This window comes from Toxorhynchites rutilus, chromosome 1 (assembly GCF_029784135.1).
Source record: "Toxorhynchites rutilus septentrionalis strain SRP chromosome 1, ASM2978413v1, whole genome shotgun sequence".
In the NCBI taxonomy this organism is placed as follows: domain Eukaryota; kingdom Metazoa; phylum Arthropoda; class Insecta; order Diptera; family Culicidae; genus Toxorhynchites; species Toxorhynchites rutilus.
The window spans coordinates 182,588,770-182,603,188 of NC_073744.1; positions in this window are offsets into that span (position 1 = coordinate 182,588,770).

The window sequence follows — 14,419 nt, forward strand, 5'->3', positions numbered from 1 at the left end:
TACCGTTGCTCCATTTTCGTTTTCAAAGAAGTACGGGCCGATGACTTTATCGGCATAAATGCCACACCACACAGTAACTTTTTGGTCGTAAAGAGGTTGCGTTTCGATGAATTGAGGGTTTTCAGTAGCATAAAACCGACAATTTTGTTTATTCACTCCTCCATTCAAGTTGAAATGCGCCTCATCAGACGTTATGATTTTTTGCCAAAAGCCACGTTCATTTTTGGCCAGTTCGATGGTCCATTTCGCAAAATCAAGTCGACGTGGTAAGTCAGATGGGTTAAGTTGTTGAGCCATTTGCATTTTATACGGAAACATTTTCAAATCAACACGAATTATGCGTCGGAGAGTGGTTCGAGCGATGCCTAACTCTTGCGAACGATGGCGACCTGATGTCGATGGAGTCTCTGCAACACTGGCTCGAACGGCATCAATATTCTCGTCGAAACGCCTTGGTCGTTGTCTGAACAGATGACTGGCATTACCAACACTACCAGACGATATAAATTTGGCATATAATCGACGTATAGTGTTGTCTCCAGGCGATGTTTTAACTTTATTTTTATTTTTCCACGCACGTTTAGTTAACACAATTGAGAAGTTATTTTGAATGTACAGCTGAACAATTTCAGCGCGTTGTTTAGGTGTGTATTGTTCCATGGTATTTGTACTGAAATGACGCTTCCAACGCGGTATGACATTTGTTAATCTGACATCTCTGTCAAAAGTTATGGGGTTGCCAGATGCTTCCACTTTAAATGGCCCACCCTGTATCTAACATTAAAAAACGGGAATATTTACATTTTTCTGAAATTAGTGATCAATTTGCCCCCGATTTACGGTACTTAGGTATTAACGCCACCGCAGCGAAATTTTTATTATAAATTGATGTATTCGTTATGAAATTTATTCTGAGGTCAATTTAATGGGGGCGAAGTCCCCATCTAGCGAGAATAAGAAACCGAGGGGGCCTCAAGCCGCACAGGTGACACAATCTGAGTCGGCCGTCGACGGCGGCCTTTCACAAGCGAACTTGTGTTCCATCGATTGCCCGGTTAGTTTGAAACATAGGAGATGATCCTTTAGTTAGGACGGTTCACGTTAGCCTGATGTACAATGTTTTGGTTGGGGTACAATTTTTGCTTTGAAATATATAAATAATTCACCGGGCAAACGTACGCCGTCCGACGCACACTAGCGCTCTGTCGGACCTAATTAAAGGATCGTCTCCTATGTTTCAAACTAACCGGACAATCGATGGAACACAGGTTTGCTTGCGAGAGGCCGGTGGCCTATTTTGTGGATCATTCAACAAGAAACGACGTGAACGCTTGAGGCAGAAAGATAAAGAAGGCTGACAGGATTGTCATTTGTAAACTACGATGAAGCAGAGATGTGAAAACGTGATGGTGTGGGGGTGTTTTTGTTGGTCTGGAGTGGGCAACCTAGTTCTAATCAACAATGACTATGACTGCTGACATTGACATCTCTAAAAAGAATTTGTCAGAATCTGTACGGAAAGCTAAACTGGAATTCGGTTTTATATTTCAACAAGTCAATGACTTGTGTAAAAATAGTACTCAAGTGAACCTAATGGGAAAAAACACGGTTAAAACGAGATTAATTAATTTAAAATATAGTTTCAAGAACCCTCAGAATTTTTCCTGCAAATGACTACACCCCTGAGCCCGCATCACACATGAAGCGGTAATAATCCAGCGAGTTCCGCAGTTCGAAAGAAAACCTGCGCCTCCCCGCGCCCACGTGAACTCGTTTGAATAAACGACCGAAGAAGACAGTTGGAGCGGGGAGACAGTAAAATGGTAACGAAGCGACGCAAACTACACATACGTGACTAATCCGGGTTCGAGGGCTGCTGCTGCGGGACTTCGGCGAGGGGAGACTCGCAAAATTGTCTGATGATGCGTATTTTGACTGTTATTTTTCAGTTTTGCCTAATAGTTTACAACCCATTCATGACGACACTTTAGACTTGCCACTTTGGAAGTATCGTGCTGTTCGGATTTGAATTAGAACGATAAAATCGCGCGGAATGGAGTGAGTTGTGGGGGTACTATGGAACCATGGTTATACAATCGAAGTAACTATGTAAGTTCGCAAATTTGACACCCCGAAAAAGAACCGAGAACATTGAGCAAACGGAAAGAATGTAATTTCCCCCCGCTATTCCAAGAGGCGAGACTCGGGTGAAACAATCGAAACACGTGTGAAATGGAAAACCTCAGCTTCTTCCGCCCGAGACACAACATTATAACGGTCCTACTTTGCTCAATCACACTTCATTTGCAGCTTTGTTTCCCAGTCGGAAAACGAGTTGTTGGGATTGCTATTGGAACGTCTGGGCCGGGATTTTTATCCCCCCTCGCCTTACCTCGACCCCCAGCTTTTTTCGGAAGCCACCCGAGAAAATCCTGCACAAGGCGAGAACGTAATTCCGAAATATACCCTTTCAACCGCAAGCGAGAAATCCTGGCTGCTCTGGGAATAAAAAGAATATAATGTTTTCATTTCAACACTTACTTACGAAGCTGTTACAAATGCCGTTCCTTGTCTCTCGGTGTGGAGGAGGCGTTCGGAAGAATGGGTTGTCATGTCGGGCTGCATTTGCTGTTACATTTTTCGTACGCCTGAGTCTGGTGGTTTGGTTTTTGGGTTCCACTGGATACAATTATCCGACAGCTGCTCCGTGATTGCTGACTCGAATCGCGCTTGAGTTTCTTTTATGTTATCTTTGATTTCGGAAGACAACAGACAGATGGCTCTAAGATGAGTGCAGGGCACGAATCCAAACAAATTTCCAAAACACACAATCTTCAAGACGGAGACCCCGGTAAACCCTCATCACATCCAGAGATTGCGTAAGAAATAGTTTTCCGCCCCATGGATTAGACCGGGATCATACAACTGCTTACTCCTTTTTGCCGATGACGGCTAAGAAAGAAATCGTTTTGAAATAATTTAAATTAAGGATAATTCAATTATCTATTTTCAAGCATGAGCGATTTTTGTGTTCGCCCCTCGCTCCAAAGCTTACACTTAGCACTGTGGGCTGTGGGAGCAAGATAGTTCCCGAAAAGTAGTAAACCCTCGTCCCTAACCTAGCTCATGAGCCCATAAATCTCACAGCACTTCGCTTATCTTCCGGCTGAGTGAGCGGCTTGAAGATTTTCCCGTTTGTTGTTCGGTGTGATAGGGGGGGGGGGAGTTGTTGCTCCTCCGAATCTGAGCCAATGTACAACAAGAAAATGATCGCCGGAGGCTTCGAATTCGAATGCGTGCTTTACTGTTGTTACACATCCTGTGGATATTTCACCCCATGCGCCCGGAGAATGGCCAGTCGGAGTGCGAGATAAGAGAATCGAGTCGAGTGTCTGTGAAGGAGCATTTTAAACGAATTAAAATGAAATGGCCTCGGGCTCTCGGGCTGGATGGAGGATGATGGTTGATTTCTTTGTGCTGAGGGTACGAATCGTGAACACAAGGTATTTGCCCAAGTGAAACTTGAACACGTTGAGTTACAGATGAAAATAGATGTTCTGCCATTCGAATGCGAGAAGGAAACTTAATGAATCGGAAATGGATTAGCTACAATTAGTTCACAATCCACATCATTTGTCTTAGATGGAATATATAATTTCAATTTATTTTGGTTATTTTAATAGGAAAACTCGTAATTATTTTCTTAAAATACAACCGCAAACAACCGATCATAAACTAATTTTGCTTTTTGCGCAGTTTTCTTTTTTTCGGGAATCGCAAAAATATTTTTTGTCGACGAAAAGAAATCTCAATTTTCCCGAGTGAGAGTGATTAACGGGCACCTTGATTGACGCTCTCAATTCACATTGCCTGAAGTGCATCAAATTCTACTGAGCAGCTTTGTGGTTCGGATAGATACAGAAAGTTTAGAAATCGGTTGCTGTAAAACTCTTTCGAAGTCCACGTCGTCGATGTTGCTGTTCGTGGTGTATGTGAATGCGATCATATAATTTCGATGGGAAAATATTGGATCACACGTTCTTTCACGTTGACTGCCCGGTGGATACTTGCAACGATGAACGTAACCTTTCACAATGTATTAAATTGACTCCAACTCTTCATTTACACAGTAAAAAATTCAATTAAATTTGAAAGGTGTCTCATCCAATCATTAATTTAAAAAATATGGGTAATGCCGGGCACATTAGCAGATAGCCGTAGGACTACACCAGAGACTGCGATTTAACGCGAAAAAAGTATGATCCAAATTAACATGCTCCTGATATTTTACTGTATAACAAGTATGTACTTAGGTTGCAAGTTCATTTGAGTTCGGAAATTCGTTGGAGCTTTTATGATAATACACTCATCTACTAATTTAATTCAAGAGATTACAATGTGACTACACAGCTGAATAAAGTGAACTAAATAAACTACCAAATCTTTGGCAGTGCAAGCGTTGGTAGAATGTACAAAAATGTGTAAAATCTTGATGAATAAATGATGTTAAATTTACTCACACTCAGTTGGTTACAACAGCAAAGTTTTTAATTTGTATTAATCAGAGAAAAAACTAGAGAATTGAAATAAAAGTCGTAGTCCTACGTCAAAACTAGTCTGTGGGTATCAAAAAAGGGCATCTCTTGTCCAAAATAGTTTGAGAATCCCAGGTTTAAAGTGCTCATAATTGATACTCTCTCTTTTTCTCTCTCTCTCTCTCTCTCTCCCCCTATCTATCTTTCTGTTACTCTCTAAGCCGCTCTTTGATGCCACTTAATCGTGAAATAGTGCACGAATTCGCGAACATTGAATGCTTAATCGAAAACATTCTTACACATGTCAATTTACATTTGTCAATGCATGTATTCTAGAGCTTGCCCCTCGGAATACATTCAAGGCGTGTTATTTGGCTTAAGAAATCTCAACTAAGTATTAATGAATGACGCTAGTTAATGCATATGTTGAGACGGCAAAAGTTCCACAGGGAACGTTAACGCCATACAAGAAGAAGAATGCATGAAAAACCAGTATGTCAGACGGCATAGCTATCGATGCGGATTCTCAACCGAACAAAATTACATCACTGTGTGGAGAATCCCACGAGGGTGAAGCTTACGACGCAATGTTTTGCTTCTCTTCGGGAAACGAATAGTGTGCAATACATCGATTGTATCTAACAAAATCGTTGTGTGTAAAATAAACATTTGGAAATACAGTTGTCTGCTCGCTGCTCGCTGGTACGAGACTGAGGATGTCTGGAGGGACGCTAATATTAAAATGTTGGATTCATTCTATTATTTGTTCATTTCTCTTTGAAATAATAATATACACGGTGGATAGCTACGTTTATTTTTGTAGATGGGTTGTCTTCTTCTGGCACTATCCTAATGGAACCTAATGGAATACCTTCGTGATTGGAATTTCCAATGCAAGACTAAACAAACTGCGAGTAGTCGGGGCTGAAGCACGGAAGCACACAAACGCAATTGTGGTCGACCGAGCACTTCACGTTGAAGTACCGCGTTTACGTCTCCCCCACGTGGAAATTAAGGAGTATGTGAAAACCGAAACGGACCGGAAGTGCAATGAAATAGGCAAGTTTGAAAAGCATCCCTGAGACTATTGATCGCGTTCGGGAAATTAAATATCTTGGCGTGATTATTGATGACAAACTCAAGTTCAACACTCACATTGACAATGTCATCAAGAAAATTGCCAAGAAGTATGGAATCTTATGCCGATTGAAAAACGATTTAACTATTTGCAGCAAAATACAGCTATACAAATCAATCATCTCTCCTCATTTAGACTTTTGCTCTTCCATTTTATTTCTGGCCAATGAAACACAAATATCGAGATTACAGCGTTTGCAAAATAAAATAATGCGGTTGATACTAAAATGTAACAAATTCACTTCCTCATCTTTAATGTTGGATGCTCTGCAATGGTTATCCGTGAAGCAAAAGATTGTTTATTTAACTATGGTGTTCATTTTCAAAGTAGTTAAAGGTTTGCTGCCTCGATATTTGTGTGATCGAGTTGAAAGAGGAAGTGACTTTCACAGTTATAACACAAGAAACGCGAGTGAATTGAGAAAACCCAATTTCTTGACATGTGCTTCACAAAATTCGTTGTATTTCAAAGGTATAAATATGTTCAACTTGATGCCAAGACATATTAAACGTGCAACAACATTTACAGAATTTAAGAGGCACTGTATTTCACACGTGAAAGCTGTGTTTCATTAACAGCCGACCGATATATTTTTAAATTTTATGACGAAGATTGTTACTGACGAAGTTTTATACGAACGGATAATTTAATGTGGGATTTTCTTTTTGCAGTTTGTTTCTAATATTTTCAATTAACCTGACGAAGTTTTTTTTGAACGGATTATATTTTGCAAACTACTTAATTTTTTAAATTATCTTTTTTTTAATGTGTATTTATGTCCTCTCTATTATGTCCGTCATGATCCTGGTGATGATGGACTATTTTTATTTTTATTTTGTTGTTTTATATTATATTAGTTAAAAAAAAAATAAAAGTAGTCTACATAAGTTTAAGCGTCGCGCGCGTAACACAGATATAAAGGATATTAAATTGAAAGTTTTCTAAGTGCCGGTCTAGAAATTTTTCGTTAAGGAAATTTTCTCGATTTCTCTGGATGAGGATATTCATAGTCAATCCAATACAAGGCTGGCGGTTGGGCTTGTGCTCTGGTGGACCACTTGGCTGCAAGGGCCTCGTCGGGACCGGCTCTGTGGCGGACATAACTGAGTATTGGCTTGTCATTTGACATTGCAATTTTTTTTGAACTTATATCTGTAAATAAAATCAGTTCGTTTTTTTTCGTTTGCCTAACTGATTTCAATGCTGAAAAAAATAACTAAATTATCTTTTAGATAACTCGTCTTGCTCAAATCTCTGTAGGGGAAGGAGGCGTGACCTCATCATCATCCCTTGATGACAATCAGAATCTTGGAATGCTGCCTGCTCGGAGCAGTTTCTCTTCGAGAAAAAAAAAAACAAAATTCATCCCTGTGTATAAATGTGTCCACTTCAAAAGTTCAAAGACAATTCCCTTCGATAAAACTTCCTGTTTGCTCGACAACAAAATTGAGTGTAGTGGACAAGTAAAATCAGATCTCTCCTGGCTTCTGTGGGATCTCTCAGTGGCTTCTATTGTTCCTGTTTTACCGCCAATCCCTACCCAGTCGGGATTTATAAATATGTCTAGCATCGTAGATGAAATACATACGTTCCACAAAGTTCCCGACATAATAAGTACCATTGTAGCCGCAATACATCCAATAATGTAGGCATTTTTGCAACAATGGATGCCGGATACGGACAATCTTTCTATCTCTCTCTCTTTCACTCTTTCTTTTTCTCTTTATTTCTCTCTCTTTCTCGCTTTCTCTCTCTAGATCAGGGCATGATAATTCCGAAACTAAAAGACTAAAACTAAAAAACTTGTACATTTAACGCTCTCTTCAGACAGAATCATTTTCGATCGAGTGCATTTTCTACGCATACATATACCGTTTTGTCTCATATTCCGAACAGTCCCAAATTCCGAACACTTCATTTTTCAATGATATTTACTAAACTTTTATGTCATAAACAATAGAATAATGAAAACACAGGCATTTTTTGAGGTATAGGCTTCATTTTGACATCATTTACAGGTATCGATACAGCCTATAATTTATAATATTAGACATTTGCAAAAAAGTGACAGTAAAAACCAATGATAGAATGTTTGCGTTACCAAATTCCATAAACAAAAAGCATAAATGGGTGAAAAAAAAGATATTTCATGCATAAATCTTCATTAAAATTAATATTGAAGTAGTGTTCGGAATATGAATCAAGTTTCTACGCATGATTCAAATTCCGAACACTTCATATTCAAATGTAAATTTACCGAACTTTCATGTTATAACTAATTGAATAGTAAAACCCCTGAAATCATTTGGGTTATACCCTTCAGTTTAACATCATTTACAGTTATCGATACAGACTATAATTTATAATATTAGACATTTGCAAAAAAGTGACAGTCAAAACCAACAATAAAATATATAGCGATAGCAAATTCTGTAAAAAATTATATGATATGATATGTAAAATAATATTTTATGCAGAAATCTTCATTAAAATTAGTGTTCGAAATATGAATCAAGTTTCTACACATGATTCAAATAGCGAACACTTCATTTTTAAATGGGACTTTACTGAACTTCAATGTTATAAATAATTCAATATATAAAACCCTATCATTCTTTGGGCTATAGACTTCATTTTAACATCATTTACAGGTACCGATACCGATATAGCGCCCTTGGTCCCGAAACCATGTAAACTGTAAGATACAGTATACAATCAATAATTACAAAAACAAAGTCCATTTTTTTTGCGAGCTTAATATTCTTCCAAAAAAAGATTTGACTTTAATTTGATAGGTCAATTATACGAATCTACTGGCAGAGTTTAAAAGTTACGATTTTTTTTTGAAAAACGTAAATCAATTATATTGTAGTGAAATGGAAAAGAAGGCTCTATTGTATCCAAAAATCAAATTAATTTCGCGAAAGAGTACCATTTTGAGTAATGAGACACTGTTGAATGGCCATCAAAGCTTAAGTGTTCGGAGTATGAGGCAAAACGGTATTCTTCTGTTTTCTTCTTTTCTGCTATTGTTTCCTTTGAATTTGGTAAGTACACGCTTTCAATCGACGATTGAAACTGCCCGATAGGTCTATTTATTATGATAATAGCTGACCCGGCAAGCTTCGGCCCGCCCAATTTTTTTTGTTATCAATACCTTCAAACATTCATGTTTTCTTACTAAGCGCACAAAAATTTTTTTTTCGAAAACCCCAATTTCCTCCCCCCTTGGGTGATTTTTCGATTTTCAAAAAAACTCAAACTTTGACCGCTTTGCGCCACTCTCCCTTAAGTCCGATCGAGCTGATATTTTGCATAGGGTGTTTTTACGAGGTGGTGAACATTTTTTGTGGGGGGGGGGTCTCCGTAGCCACATTGGTTGCGCGTTCGCTTAGTAAGCGATCGATCGTGAGTTCAAAACTCAGGGCCCTCATTGACCATCTTTGTGTTGTTACAGAATAACTACGTCCACGCAACAATCATCAGCGATGGAGATCGATCCACGGTCGAAATAAGATCGATTCATCCATACAACTGCTCTGCTCTGCCAGACACATCGGGCTACTGTTCTATAAATAACTCAACAATGATCAATCAACTGTCTCCGCTGTCCGGTGGTCCAACTGGTTAATGGAAGAACAGAAAGAATAACTCTTACGCCCAAATGGCTACTGTGTGAATGTACCATATGTAATGGTATAGAAGGAATACTGGCAACTGTGTAATGTGCTAATTATAGATATGATAACCATGTGACATGTACACGATTAAAATTCGGCTTTGTTACAGCTAAAATGCTAATGAGCCTTAAATAAAAAAATGGGTTAAAAAAAAAAACATTTTTTGTGGGGTAACTTTTTGAAACTCGAGATGACCATTTTAATTCGCAGCCTAATATAGATAGAAGAAGATATATGAGTGCATTTTATCACATTAAAATCCATTTCCACTTTCGAACAAAAATCTATTTCGTTAGCGCCAACATCAAATGGACTAACAACGCTTGTCACTATGTAATTGTAGAACATGCGAATTGAGCTTTCCGATTTTTTCCATTTTCCTTCAGAATTTTCTAAAAATTTTCAATTGTCATGTTTGGTTGTTTGATTAGTTCTTGAGTTATGCAGAATGAAAAGAATGAAAAAAAAATTCATTTGTGTGGCTGCCCAAGAAAAATGGGAGAGGTCTCAAACTATCATAAGAAACATGTGAATTGTGAATAGTGTTAATGGTCTTCTTGTTCTTGAATGGCGTTAACGTTCCCTGTGGAACTTTTGCCGTCTCAACGTATGCATTAAGTAGCGTCATTTATTAATACTTAGTTGAGATTTCTTAAGCCAAATAACACGCCTTGAATGTATTCCGAGGGGCAAGCTCTTGAATACGCGTGACCACAGTGCAAGTCGAAAAAAATTTCTTTGACGAAAAAATCCCCCGGCCAGAACGTGAATGGAACCCGAACACCCGGCATGATAATGTGAGACGCTAACCACTCGGCCACGGGTGCACCGTCGTTAATGTTGCCGATATTGTAAAAGTTAAATACGTGCAATTTTTTTTTAATTTTTGCAATACACCAATACACTAAATTTAAATCTGTACAGTCAACAAATGTACCGTTTGAAGCTCACGATTGACCAGAAACGTCCAGAATTGTCAAAAATACATACAAATACAAATGAGGGCCTTAGAATGCAAGGGGTGTAAGTGACCCTTGATCGATTTCTCTTCCTTTTTCTTTCGTGAATAACTCAGCGCACAAAAACGTTCCAATTTGGTTTTGCTATAGAAACCGATAATTGAGGTTTTGACCTATCGTCCACATTGTCAAATAAGCTAAGAATGTGTTTGCAGTTAAGCTATGATGAAAAGAGAAAGTCGATGAAGAGACATATCATATCCAAAATTCAGAGAGACTTTATTTTTTGTCTTTGAATTATGATTTTTCAAAGTTATTCGATGGTATAAAACAAAATTTTTCCCCTTTCTTCCCAAAAATGACTTTTTATTAAATTTATAACTTTTGAACTACTGGGCCGATTTAGATGATCAATATATCAATTTGAATCCAATGAGTTGATCTTCTTTGAAAAAATTCCACACTTGCGTAAAGATTGGATTCTAGTTGCACAGATGTAGTATAGTCAGAAGGGAATATTGAACAAAAACTGAAAACATGTTAACTTTGAAAATTCCTAACTCATAAACGAAAAAAGACACACTAAGGATGTACACTATGAAAAACAATCACGATCAATAATTACGAAAACAAAATCCGATTTATTCAAGTGTATTATTTTTTAAACCAAGACTAGCTCATTGGCTTTAATTTGATATGTCGATCATTTCAATCGGTCCAGTAGTTCAAAAGTTATGAATTCTTGTTGTGGAAAAAAGGGGTAAAATTTGATTTATCGGATCATCCGTTAACTTATATAACTCGCTACTAACGTTAACTAATCATAACTCGAGATCAAAAAATATCGGATACGTTATTTAAAAAAAACCTCAGATTCCAAGAAAAAATAGAAAAAAAATGGTGAAAAATCACTAAAGTTGGAGGCAGTTCTGCTTCAGGTGAATATATTCACCGAAAATATGAATATATTCATTAAATAAGTTAGCGCTATTGTAAACGGTTTATGCGATTTCTATAAATCTCATCATATTTCTTCACATGAATATATCACTAGTCTAAACCCACCGTTAGTTTTTTTTTGACAATAAGGACCAAGATGAGAGAGGCTTTATGAAGCTACCTTTAGAATGGCATCAAATTTTACAACAAAATGGTGCAGATATGACCCAAATCGGACAATCCGAAGCATTTAAAAAAAAAAAGGTTTCGAATTCCACCCAAAAATAATGGATTACTTTATCCCCATCCCCATTTATATAATTATATATATTTATCCCCATCTATATATAGATTCATTCATGAATTCCTTCGTGCAATTGGACCTGCGATAAAAGTACGAGCTCTTTACATATACATACATTTATTTGTGCTGTGCATCATTTTTCTACTTGAAAAAAAGTAATGAAAGACCTTTTAGGTTTTTGGTTTGGTAAACTTGTTGGCAATAAATTGACCATCGATGACAGAAGGATATTAATATAAATATATTAGTTCAATAAATGAGCGTTATTTATATCTGCTGATCGCAAACTCATTCAATTTTTCCGTACACATGGATAATTGTTAAAGCAAGTGAAAGAAAGAGGGCCATTAGTCGTCTCACCTTTTTTCGGTGAATTTATACACCTCAAGTAGAACTGCGGCCAACTTTAGTGGTTTTTCACCAATGAGAAATCTACTACTACTATATATATATATATATATATATATATATATATATATATATATATATATATATATATATATATATATATATATATACTGAATTTATTCTATTCATAGTAGTTATATAAATAAGTTATCACAATCCCTTTTCCCAAAGGATGAATTAACGAGCACATTCACTTTTGCGATCCTGAAAACATCAGCATTTTCATCATTCAATCTATGCACCGAGTAATGCTGTCGAATCAAAACCATCACGCCATCCAACATTATCTGGTGTACAAAACACCCAACATCGAATAGAATTTTTTCCCAGCCAGCCCTTATTCATCATCGGAACGAGAGGATGTTTATAAACAAAAGGTTATAAACAGCGCATCATCATAAGCGAGCATCATAAGAACCAAGACCACGATCATCTCATCCAATGTTTGCAGATAAATGGATAAATATTTAGGGGGAGTGTAGACGAAATAAAGTTAGTTCTAATTGAGGATTCTTCGAATCTGTTATGTTTTATTATGTTACTTTTTGTTGAATAACTATCGTAAATTAGAGTAAAACAGAGTTCTGATTACGTAGAAATGTTCTCTAATGATAAACACTCGTAAGTGTCCAAGAAATTTTTGAATAATATTCAGTTTTCACTGAACTACGATTAAATGAAAGTTGACCCAATCTCACCCCTTAGAGGGGGTGACAATGGGTCAAAGTAGTTAATATTACTTTCTATCAAGAATTATGTTTAGAAATCAATTTCTCAATAATTTCATAATAATTTAACAACATATCTTGAATGATTATTTCAGTTGTGAAAATAGTGTCAATCCACCTAGAAGTGCGATGGAAATGTTTATATACAGCCATTCCATGTCAAACCGATATAGTGATTCTCCGATTTTCGTGAAAAGTTGTAGTTTTGTTCTTTATCTCAAAACATTAGACCCGTATTTTTTATTATTAGGGTGATTATTTCCATTTTAGGATTACATTTTTCATAATTTTTTTCTTTTTTTTTTTTTCCAAAAATGACTTTTTCTTGAATTTAAAATTTTTGAACTACTGTACCGATTCAGATGATCGATATATCAAATTAAAGCCAATTAGCTAGTCTATTATTTTGAAAAAATAGTATACTTGCAGATATTTTGGATTTTGGTTTTGTAATTATTGATTGTATTTTTTTTATTGTATTTGTCTCGGGACCAAAAACGCTATGCTTTTTTATATTTTTTCTTGAAAGCTAAGATTTTTTTAGATAACATATCCAAAATTCAGAGATGCGTTATTTTGTGTTATTGAGTTATGATTTTTCAAAATTAACCGATGGTCCAAAAAAATCATTTTTCCTTTTTTTTTTTTTCCAAAAATGACTCCTTTTGTTTTAATTTATAACTTTTAAACTACCGGGCCGATTCAAATGATCGATATACCAATTGGAAGCCACATTAGATATCACATATGCATAAAAATTGGATTTAGTCGCATAGATGTTGCTCAGTCGCATAGGAATATTGTACGATAACTGAGAACATGTTAATTTAGCACTCGAAAACGTAAAAAACACTTCTCTGATATTCGGATATATTATGTAAAAAACCACAGCTTTCAAGAAAAAAAATATAAATAATATGGTGACCTTAATTCCGAAACCATGTAAGCTATGAAAAACAATTATAATCAATTATTACGAAAACAAAATCTGATTTTTTTCAATGTACTGTTTTTCAAACAAAACTAGTTCATTGACTTTAATTTGATATATCGATCATCTAAATCGGTCCAGTAGTTCATAGGTTATGAATTATTAAAAAAAAGTCATTTTTGGGAAAAAAGGGGGAAAAGTTGATTTTTTGGACCACCATAAAATGGAAATGGCCACCCTGATGAAAAAAAAAAATGAAAAATATGGGTCTAATATTTTACGATGAGCAATAAAACTACCAATTTCCATGAAAATCTGATTGTGCTTGACTCATTCTCACCCCCACTCAGTGTAAATAAGAGATTATTTCTAAAATATTGAAATTCGAATGGAAAAAATACTTTTGATGTTCAAAATCAGCAATGACTCATCTGGCAAGACTTTAAAGAATTATTCTATCCAACATTTACAATTTTAGTAGTTCTGTATAATACTGGGCATTACATTTTTTTTCTGAGGTGTTATTTGATGGCTATTTACACATCAAACTTTGATGAATTAATAAATAATAACTATTTGTACTACAGTTAAATATTATGCATTGGAAGTTGTGGGAATATGTCTCCTATCAAACGGATCGCTGCTTTTAAAAATATTCGCAATATTTGTTGGGATATTACTAATAGTAACTTTCTCCATAGTGACGAACCAGCCAAAATGTTGTAACAGTTGCCACAACTGTTTTCATGATGTGATATTTTTGGATTATTTATTTACAATATTTTTGTGTATGTATA